Source organism: Myxine glutinosa, chromosome 2, assembly GCF_964187855.1.
Source record: "Myxine glutinosa chromosome 2, kmMyxGlut1.1, whole genome shotgun sequence".
Classification (NCBI taxonomy): Eukaryota; Metazoa; Chordata; class Myxini; order Myxiniformes; family Myxinidae; genus Myxine; species Myxine glutinosa.
The window spans coordinates 117,557,208-117,569,177 of record NC_136262.1 but is presented as its reverse complement, the minus strand read 5'-3'; positions in this window follow the sequence as shown (position 1 = coordinate 117,569,177).

Genomic DNA, 11,970 nt, shown 5'->3' with positions numbered 1-11,970 from the left:
GTTGTTTATCGAAATCCCATTCGTGATGGCTCACGCCACCTATATCGCGGCATCGGTGCGCAAAGAAGCCCCAGACCACCTGCTCCCCCATGTATGTACCCATAACTTCCAAGTTCGTAAATCATATTGGACCAAACAAGACACACTCACCTTTTAAAGACTTGTTTGTGTCCAGTTGATCCCAGCGGTGCCTCCAAGATTGTCAGGGAATTTGTAGTGGGGGACTCACAGGACTCCAATGACCGGACACAGGTTACAAAAGGTCTAGTTTATTAACTGTATTCACTTCATCCAATTACCAAAATGATACCGCATAATATAATGGATCAGGTTAACTCTTTTCGCTGGTCCTTCTCGTTCATCCGACACTCCCGTTCGGTCAGCGCTTCACGTAGCAAGTACTGTCGACTCCACGTTTGCTCTAGTTTATATGGACGAACTGGACTTAATCCTCTGTCCGCTGAAACGTTAATCCTTCTTCCGCTGATGCCCCGAGGTCATGTATTGCACCAAGCCCTGGCATCAACTCGCTCCCCTCCTGCTGTGATTTCCATTTACACAGTAGGAGGGTGCTCCAGCCTGGGGCTGTGACCAGGTGGACAAGAGATTACCATGTTCGGGCACATTCCTGACACTCATTTACGAACTCGGCTTTCACAGAGGTTGCAGGTAAAATGTATCTGCTTCGTTACCAGTCTTAATCAATAAGTTACCAGTGCCAATCAATAAGTTACACTGAATTACACTTCCACAGGAGGCAGGAGAGGAAGGGGGTTCATATATATGCTGTTGGGTGAATGTGGCGTTCATCACGTTTCTGAGTTGAGTGTGATGCCGATCAGGAAGAAGAAGAGGCCGTACTACCAACTTCGTACACTTCCGGAATTGTTTGATTTATTTGTGTTCAAATGTCTGGTGATTGTTACTCCCGCCAGGGAGTAATGCATTCGATCGTGTCCGTGTGTGTGTGTGTGCTCGTGTGTTTGTGAACAAGATATCTGGAAAAGTTCTGAACGGATTTGGATGAAAGTTGGTGGGATGATTGCACTTGGGATAAGGAAGAATTGATTACTTTTTGGTGAAGCTCAGGATATTATTCCGGATCCAGGAATTTTTTGAAGGATTGTTTACAATAATTGGAAGATAGGGCTTTTTTCTTTTTAACATTATCTTCTATATATTCTATATTTAACATTGTGATATGAAAATAGTTTTCATATTTGTTGTAAATGTAGTTCAAACTCGTGGTTATGCGTTAGAGCGGTGTATTTTGTTAGCAGTGTCGTCTTCAAGGTTCTTTGTTTGTTTGTTTTCTAATAAAGACATATTCTGTCATTTTAAAACCAGCAAAGTGTGTATTCGGTTTCCCCGTTTCATAAAATGTATCGTTTGATACGTATAATGTGTTACGGAGTCCTCTACAATCTCCTGGTCTCGGTAACCTCCGAACCCCGAGAGGAACCCCGGCAGAAAGATATATATATGTTATTCCGTGTCGAAATCAATAGGGAAACCACACCATGAGTTATCCACAACCAAAGAATATATTAAAGAGCACACAGGAATCACGATACAACAATAATAGTAATCAACCCTACAATCAATATCTTAAGATGGTACCACCTTATCTAGTAACTTAACCCCAAACTCACGGCACTCCCAGGAAATGGAACCGAGCCCTCCTCAATGTCTCTCTAACCCTCCAAGGCGAAGTTGATTCACTCCAGCGATCGTTGGAACCATGTCCGATCCAGATCAATTGAGGCGTAGGCGGTCGAAGCGACACCAAAGTCACATGGTCCAACGCCCAGCAAACTCGCGGTAGAATGAAAAATCTCCAAAGACGCGCGCCGACGTACACGTTTGCCGTTCAATCAGCGAATCGCCGTGTACTCCTCAAACGCCGCTTTATTGCACAGCCGTCCCCGGCAAACCACCGGAGGATATGCCCAACCGACGCGACAAAAACCTTTTCCGATGAAGGTAGCGCGCGGGGGCGAAATGGCGGACGGCTCTCACTCGAGCCAGAGCTTCTAGGCAAGGTTTCTCCGGAATCTCAATGCCGATACCCGACTACGCAGGCTCCACAATACTCCGGCGATATCACCTATCGCACGAACTTCCTTTCAAGGACTCAAAGTCCACTCGATGCTGTTCACTCGACCACACTTGCAACGGAGCTTCAAGGCACGTCTTTCACTGTCCTCACAACTTCTTCCTCTTCCCCGCCTTTTTCTTCCGGGTCGGTTTCCTGTATCATTTTACGTTAACCTTTTTAACTTTAGATAGCTGTTCCTGAATACTAAACCTTTTGAGAATAATAATAATACATGATATCAGAAACATGTCAAGTGGGTGAAAACCACAACAGCGGAAGTGACTAATCCGTAACACTTCCCCCCCTCAAGAAAGAAAGTTTGAACACAGCGAAAACTTTCTTTGCATGCAAACTCTTTAAACAAACAAAAATAAACTCACAACCCCAAATCACCAATTCCCGTGAGCAGCAATTAATAGCTCCCAAAAATAAAGCAACGAACTTCGAACAACCCACAGAGATTTCCAACATTAATTGACTCTGGACAAAGCATCAGCCACGACATTGTCCCTGCCCTTTACATGTTCAATTTCCAAGTTGAACCCCTGCAAAGCCAAACTCCATCTCATCAACCTCTGGTTTTTATTTTTCATTTTTTGAATGAAGGTTAAGGGGTTGTGATCCGTGAAGACTTTTATGGGAAAGGACGTAATTCCTCGATACACCTCATAATGCTGCAGCCCTGGCAGGAGAGCAAGGGTCTCTTTCTCCACGGTGGCATAATTTGCCTGATGTTTGTTGAACTTCTTGGAGTAGTAGCACACCGGGTGATCCACTCCCTCCTCATCTTCTTGTAATAGGACTGCCCCAGCCCCCACATCACTTGCATCGATGGCCAACTTGAAAGGTGCTTGAAAGTCCGGGGTTGCTAGGACAGGAGAGCTCATTAATATTGCTTTGACGTGGGCAAAGGCCGCCTGACATTTGTCATCCCAAACAAATTTGGTCTCTTTTCTCAGCAAACTCGTTAAAGGGGCTACCACATCAGAAAAATTCCTACAGAACCGCTGGTACCAACCCGCCATACCTAAGAATCTCATCAGCTCTTTCTTCCCTTTTGGGACTTGGAAGCGATCAATGGCTTCTACCTTGGCTGTCACCGGTTGCACCTGACCCTGACCTACTACATGGCCGAGGAACACCACCTGTGCCTTTACAAACTCACTCTTAGCTAAGTTGATGATCAACCCTGCCTCGGTCATTTTCTGAAAAAATGCATGGATTTGTTTAATGTGGTCTTCCATGGTCATGGTGTGGATGATGACATCATCCAGATAAGCCTCCACCCCCTCAAGGTCTGCAATGAGCTTATTAATCAGCCGTTGAAATGTAGCCGGCCCGTTTTTCAATCCAAAGGGAAGAACCTTGTACTGATACAACCCATTTGGAGTGACTAAAGCGGAGATTTCCTTGTGTTACGGATCCCGGATTTAGAGGAGTTACTATTCATGTCATTGCTTATTAATGTTTATTCTATTAAATGTTGTTGTGGTTAAAGGGTTAGAGAGGCTCCGGATAACAGGAGACCGGAAACGGGATAGTGAACCGGAAGAAGAAAAAGACACGAGGTCCGGGAGAAGCGGCGATCTTCTTCTTCCTCGCCCAGCTCCGACGCGAGCGGTGTCGATATTGAGCAGCGTGGGGGACGCTGTGTTTGAAAGCCCGTCTGGCGAAAGGAGTTACCTGCGCGGGGTAATTACCGATTACACGTCAAGTTGCCGTGGGTTCGTGCACGGAACCAAGCGTCCGGCACAGTTCGCCTCCACGTCTCCAAGGACGCGTACGGGTCGCACCTTGGGCCTCGCGCGCTTTGCAAGCCGCGCTTTGCTTTGCAAGGAGGTGTGCGCTGCAGCAGCTGTTCCCGGTACGCGACGTGCACGTTTGGAACACGTCAGCCAGGGGTTCGTTCAACCGCCCGTGTGCGGAGAAGTCGACCTTCACCTTGGTCTGGAGGGGCCCAGAGACATTGTGAGGGACAGTGACCATTGAGGGGTCGTGAGTGGGGAAAGGGGGGAAATTTATGAGATGGCCATCTTAGTAAGATTGTTGATGGATTGTTGATTGCTGATGATGGATGGAGAATATATTATTAAGTAATCCGGATCCTTGGTGTGGGGTTTCTTATTGACTTGAATTATTGTGTCTTTCATATTGATTGCGCTACGAAAGCATATAAATCAGATATCTTTCTGGCGGGGTCCTCCCACGGTCCGGGGGTCACCAAGACCAGGTAGTTACCGGGAGGACCACGTAACACTTGGCTCTATCAGTAAGAGGAATCTGCCAATACCTTTTCAGCAAGTCAAATTTGGTTACAAATTTAGCTGGGCCTATCCGATCAATACAGTCATCAATCCTCGGGAGGGGATAGGAGACGGTCTTGGTCACTGCATTAACCCGTTTTAAATCCGTACAACAACGAAAACTGCCATCGGGTTTCAGAACCAACACACATGGTGAGCTCCATTCACTGCTGCTTGGTTCAATGATGTCATTTTCCAACATATATTGCATCTCCTTCCGGAGATACTCCATCTTCACAGGGTTCATCCGATAGGGGTGTTGTTTCACCGAAGTGGCTTCCCCCACCTCAATATCATGATATAACAGGTCAGTACGACCAGGTACATCAGTGAACAAATGTGTAAATTCCAAAATTAGGCTGGATAGTTGCCCTTGTTGTTCCCTCGTCAAATGACCTAATTTTTCATTTAAATGACTCAACACTTCTGTGTTCGTCAATCTGGGACAAGCCTGGTCATCCAAGTTATCAAACTTCACCCCGGCATCCCCCTCTGTATTCACTTGTTCTCCGGCCACCGGCACGACAGGTGAGACAGGAACCATTTCTTCCACAGGCTGCCTCTCATGATATTTCTTCAGTCGGTTGACATGACACAGCTGTCGCTTTTTCCGTCGGTCGGGAGTTGTCACCACGTAATCTGTCTCATTAACCCTCTTTTCCACTGCATAAGGACCAAAATACCTAGCCTGTAGTGGCTGACCTGGAAGAGGAAGCAATACTAACACCCGGTCCTTGGGACTGAAGTTCCTTATCTGAGATTTCTTGTCATGTCTCTCTTTCATTTTTCCCTGGGTCATTTTCAAGTTCTTTCTTGCCACGTCACAGGCCTTTGCCAATCTGTGTCTTACCGTGGACACATACTCCACCATCGGTGTTTGTGACTCCTGCTGTAACCACTGTTCTTTCACAAATTTCAACGGTCCTCGTACTGCGTGTCCAAACACAAGTTCAAAAGGACTGAATCCCAATGAATCCTGCACGGACTCCCTCGTAGCAAACAACAATAAGGGTATTCCTTCATCCCAATCCTTGTCACATTCAAAACAATACGTTCTAATCATATTCTTCAACGTCTGGTGAAACCTTTCCAAAGCCCCTTGGCTCTCGGGATAGTAAGTGCTTGATCTTATTTGTTCCACTCCCAACAAGTGTACCACTTGTTGAAAAAGCATGGACATGAAATTGGAACCCTGATCAGATTGGATGACCTTAGGTAGACCAACCAAAGTGAAAAATTTAATCGAGGCCTTCACAATAACTGCCGCCGTTATTTTCCTAAGAGGCACTGCCTCTGGGAACCTTGTGGACGCACACATGATGGTCAGCAAATATTGATGTCCAGCCTTAGTTTTGGGTAAACGGCCCACACAGTCAATAATGACTCGGCTGAATGGCTCTTCAAAAGCTGGAATTGGTTTTAAAGGGGCGGATGGGATTTTTTGATTAGGCTTTCCCACCAGTTGACAAGAATGGCAAGATTTGCAGAACTCCGCCACATCCCGTCGCAATCCTGGCCAGAAAAAATGTACCAATATTCTGTCACAGGTCTTGTTCACTCCCAGGTTCCCGGCCCAAGGTGTCTCGTGTGCCAAACCCAAGATCTCCTTCCGGTATGGCGGTGGCACCACAATTTGGTAATGAACTTTCCACCCATCGTCTGCTGGCACCTCCGGTGGTCTCCATTTTCTCATGAGTATTTCCCCCTTCATGAAGTAACCAACAGGTATCTTCGTAGCCTCTTCCTCTGTAACGGCTTTCCCCATTAAACTCCGGATCTCCGAGTCCCCGTGTTGCTCTTCCACCAGTCACTTTCGGACCAGCACAGTTTGCTCACCCTCGTTCCCCGCGGTCTCCGACGGACACTCCATGTCCCCTTTTGTTCCGTATGCCACCTTTTCCTTAAGTTCTTGGAGGTCACTCCCCTTGTCATTATTTCTTTCCGAGGTTTCTTCCAATATCTCTTAGGACCCAAAATCCCCCTCGCTTTCCTTTTCCTTCTCTTCAGAGTGCCTTCTACCCATAGACCAAGTCACTGCACAGGATGGAAAGATACCCGGAATCTCCTTCTCTAACCGGGTGGTTATTTTCCTTACTGGGCTTGTCCACCAACATTGGATTACCCGAAACTCGACCACCGGCCAAATCATTCCCGACAATAAAAGAGATTCCCTCTACAGGAAGAGTGGCTTGTAAACCTACGGTGACCGGTCCTGACACCAAATCAGACCTCAAATGGATGACATGAAGTGGAGCTTTAACATAGCCACCAACCCCCTGTAAAAGCACACTAACACCAGGTGCCATCTTCTCTGATAATGGCACAATGCCCTCAAGCATCAAAGATTGGTGTGCTCCTGTGTCCCTCAATACCCTAACAGGTCTCGGGTTAGTCCAGTCCCCATCCAGTGACACAAACCCCTCTGAAATGAAAGGCTTGTAACCCTCTTGAACAAGGTCGCTCCGGGATGCCGTAACTTTGGCAGGGAACCTTCACAAGGCTCTGCTCTCCAAGAACGATTTCTCACATTTGCCAATGCATTCGGAGTCGTACTAGGCTGATTCTGTTCTTGGTTTTCCCTTTTCATGGTGTAACACTGGGACATCAAGTGTCCAGGTTTATGGCAAAAAGCGCAAGTAGGCCCGGAGGAGAACCTCGTGGTCTGCCTCGAGCCCCCCCGGAAGATAGGTCTGCCTTGGGACCGCAGTCTTCTGATTTCTAAAAGTTGTGGTATCAGAATGGTCCCCATAATCATCTCAAGACCGCCCCCATGCCTTTTCGTTCTCTGCACCAGATGTACCATAGCTCCCCTGTTTAAGTCTAGGCGAGAAGTTAGGTTTGTGGAACCCCATCCTGTGTGTTAAGGCATAGTCATCTGCCATGGTTGCTGCCTCATACAACTTTGGTACTTTCCTTTCCTCCAGATGTACTTTAATATCCTCGTGGGCACACTGCTGGAATTCCTCCACCAGGATCAATTGTCGCAATAGTTCGAAGTCTTTCCCAACCCCTTTTGAATCACACCACCTATCAAACATGGTTTCTTTCATTCTGGCAAACTCCACATGGGTCTCACTCTCCCTCCTCCTGGCATTCCGGAATTTTTGCCGGTAAGCTTCCGGGACCAATTCATAGGCTTTCAGAATGTTTTTCTTCACTAACTCATAATCTGCACATTGGTCAATCGGTAAAGCCGAATAAATATCTTGAGCTTTTACCCACCAGATCACTTTGCACTAATATGGTCCAGGCCTCCTCAGGCCATTTTAGCAGTTGGGCCACTTTCTCAAAGTGTGAAAAAAAATTGCCTACCTCCTTTTCATTGAAGGGTGGAACCAGCCTCACATATCTGCCAACATCCCAGGTGTTCTGACTAGTTGTCGAACCAGTCGGCATAGATGGTACCTTTCCTCGTTCTCTCATTAAATCCAGCTCCTTGGCTTTAATTTCCTGCTGAAGTGCCATTTCATGTGCCTTTAACTCCCTTTCAGCTTTTTCTCCTCTTCTTCGAGTTCCCTTGCAACTCTCCTTTCCTCTGCTTTCATCCTTTCTAACCTTTCCTGGAGTTCTCTTTCAACTCTCCTTTCCTCTGCTTTTCTTTCCTCGAGTTCTCTTTCATGTGCTGCTTTTCTTTCCTCGAGTTCTCTTGCAGCTCTCCTTTCCTCTGCTTTTTCCCTTTCCTGGCTCTGCAATTGCATCTCCAGTTTCCGGAGCTCCACATCTTCTTGTTCCTCCGGTAACCAATCCAAGGCTACCTCTGTCCATGTTCCTAATCCCACCAGACATTGTATCACCACTGTCTGCATCTCTGCCTTCTTCATATTACTTCGGACCTCCAAGCTAAAATGTTTGGCCAATTTAAAGAGTTCCGATCTTAATAATGCTCTGAACTGTGCCTCACCAGGGGTCGCTGCAAACTTCCCTGCGTCAAACTCCATGGTGACTATTGTTAACACCTGTTAACCTTCACACAAGAAATCTCAAAAAATATATATATTTTTGTTTGTTTGTTTTTTGGAAAAATTTGGGAATGTTGGAAAAAGTTCCAAATTTGGGAATTCTGGGAATGTTAGGGAATTCTTTCCCGGACTAAATTGAGGGAATTTTAGATCCCGGACGCAGACCCAATTTCGAGCCCACGAGTCAATTGGACGAGCCCCCAATTTCTGTTACGGAGTCCTCTACAATCTCCTGGTCTTGGTAACCTCCGAACCCCGAGAGGAACCCCGGCAGAAAGATATATGTTATTCCGTGTCGAAATAAATAGGGAAACCACACCATGAGTTATCCACAACCAAAGAATATATTAAAGAGCACACAGGAATTACGATACAACAATAATAGTAATCAACCCTACAATCAATATCTTAAGATGGTACCACCTTATCTAGTAACTTAACCCCAAACTCACGGCACTCCCAGGAAATGGAACCGAGCCCTCCTCAATGTCTCTATAACCCTCCAAGGCGAAGTTGATTCACTCCAGCGATCGTTGGAACCATGTCCGATCCAGATCAATTGAGGCGTAGGCGGTCGAAGCGACACCGAAGTCACGTGGTCCAACACCCAGCAAACTCGCGGTAGAATGGAAAATCTCCAAAGACGCGTGCCGATGTACACGTTTGCCGTTCAATCAGCGAATCGCCGTGTACTCCTCAAACACCGCTTTATTGCACAGCCGTCCCCGGCAAACCACTGGAGGATAAGCCCAACCGACGCGACAAAAACCTTTTCCGATGAAGGTAGCGCGCGGGGCGAAATGGCGGACGGCTCTCACTCGAGCCAGAGCTTCTAGGCAAGGATTCTCCGGAATCTCAATGCCGATACCCGACTACGCAGGCTCCACAATACTCCGGCGATATCACCTATCGCACGAACTTCCTTTCAAGGACTCAAAGTCCACTCGACGCCGTTCGCTCGACCACACTCGCAACAGAGCTTCAAGGCACGTCTTTCACTGTCCTCACGACTTCTTCCTCTTCCCCGCCTTTTTCTTCCGGGTCGGTTTCCTGTATCATTTTACGTTAACCTTTTTAACTTTAGATAGCTTTTCCTGAATACTAAATCTTTTGAGAATAATAATAATACATGATATCAGAAACATGTCAAGTGGGTGAAAACCACAACAGCGGAAGTGACGAATCCATAACAAATGCTTTAAAACTGTTTGTTTTTTTAACCTCAGAAGAGATATCAACATTCACCTCAGCGAATGTCAATCGCGGTGTCAGTATTTGATGAACTTATAAAGACATAGGTTAGTTATAAGTGTGACCAGCATGTGCATGGGATTCTTCCCAGAAGAATGAGTGGTCGCATTAGCTTGTACGACTTAAAATGAGCGAGTTTTGTTTTGACATTTGGGCCAGTTTTACATGTTGTATCCCTAAGGAATGAAACGAACGTTTTTCCTGGCTTACAATTTTATTTGAAGTCACACGTGCCTCAAAATACTCACTTATATAGAATTGAACGCTGAATCCGAAAATGTTAGTGAAATTGCCTTGTTTTTTTTTTAACATTATCTTCTATATTTTCTAAATATATATCTGTGCAGTGTCTGTCTTGTGTTGTCACTGAACTACTCCCTCAACTTTTGTGAAATCATACTATTCCAACTTGACCCACGGTGGGAGTATGCGCTCTACTGAGTGGCGTTCTAGTTTTGTATTTATTTATGTGAATGTGTACTTGTATATAACTGTCATTAAATAAAAAAGGCTTAAGCACTATCGAGCAAAACCTAGCAGAACCTAGTTAAAAGCTCCTAGCAGAAGTACCCGGCGTTGCCGGGCAGGGGAGGGGGGGGGAGGGAGAGCGGGATGGGGGGGAGGGAGAGCGGGATGGGGGGGAGGGAGAGCGGGATGGGGGGGAGGGAGAGCGGGATGGGGGGGAGGGAGAGCGGGATAGGGGGGGAGGGGGGATGATGGGGGGGAAGGATGGAGGCAGGAGGAGAGAAGGGGGGAGGCAGGAGAGGAAGGGGGTTCATCACCTTTTCGTTAAATATATGCTGGTGAATGTGGCGTTCATCCCGTTTCTGTGTTAAGTGTGATGCCGATAGGAAAAAGAAGCCATACTACAAACTTCGTACACTTCCGGAATGGTTTGATTTATTTGTGTTCAAATGTCTGGTGATTGTTTTGTATATATTTATGCAAATGTGCACTTGTATATAACTGTCATTAATTTTTCAAAGCTTCGGCTCTGTTGAGCGATTATTATTTTTTAACTCCAAAAAAAAAAAAAAAATCTCCAAATTTTTTTTTGTTTGTTTTGCCCAAAACACTCCCAGGCACTCACTGATGAACCTCTGGAAGTTTGACGAAGATCCGTTCAGCCATCGCTGAGAACAATGGCGACACAGACAGACATCTCTTTAATATAGTAGACGAGCAGAAGTACCCGGCGTTGCCGGGCGGGGGAGGGGAGGGAAGTGGGGGAGGGGGCGGAGAGGGGGCAGGGGGGAGGGAAGGAGAGGGAGGGAGAAGAGGGAGGGAGGGGTGGGGGGATGGGGGAAAGGAGAGGGGAGGGGAGGGGAGGGGAGGGAGGGGAGGGGAGGGGAGGGGAGGGGAGGGAGGGGAGGGGAGGGGAGGGGAGGGGAGGGGAGGGGGGGGGAGGCAGGAGAGGAAGGAGGTTCATATATATGCTGGTGGGTGAATGTGGCGTTCATCACATTTCTGAGTTGTTTGATGCCGAACAGGACGAAGAAGAAGAAGCCGTACTACCAACTTCGTACACTTCCGGAATTGTTTGATTTATTTGTATTCAAATGTCTGGTGATTGTTACTCGCAAAATCGAAGATTTTTCAAGTATATTGGTCAGTTGTGTTTGTGACTCTGTGTTTGTTTGTCACTGGCCTACAGGTCACAATTTTCAACCGATCTTCACGAAACTTCACCAAATGGTAGAGTTGGTCAAAAGCCAGAAGCCTATTGTTTTTGGGGTCAATAGGTCAACATAGGCCAAAGGTCACCAACTTTGCTAAATTTCTAAAATCCTCAATTTTCATCCAATTGACTTGAAATTTGAAGAGGACTTGCATATCTGGTCACTGAATTCAACCACAAATTGTATTTTAGGTGAACATAGGCCAAAAGGTCAACATAGGCCAAATTTCTAAAATCCTCAATTTTCATCCAATTGACTTGAAATTTGAAGAGGAGTTGCATATCTGGTCACTGACTTCAACCACAAATTATATTTTAGGTGAACATTGTGTGCTTCCCCTTCTCTTGTCTTCCGCTCCCTCTTTTTATATATTTTGTTTGTCTGGTTGATTTGTTTGTGAAGTAAATGTCAGCTCTTTCACGAGCCTCGATTCAGTATACAAAAAAAAACAGGCCAAAAGGTCCACATCGGCCAAATTTCTAAAATCCTCAATTTTCATCCAATTGACTTGAAATTTGAAGATGACTTCCATATCTGGTCACTGAATTCAACCACCAAGCATATTTGAGGTCAACCTAGGCCAAAAGGTCAACATGGGCCACATTTCTAAAATCCTCAATTTTCATCTGATCGACTTGAAATTTGAAGACTTGCACATTGTCACTAAATAGGGAAACGAA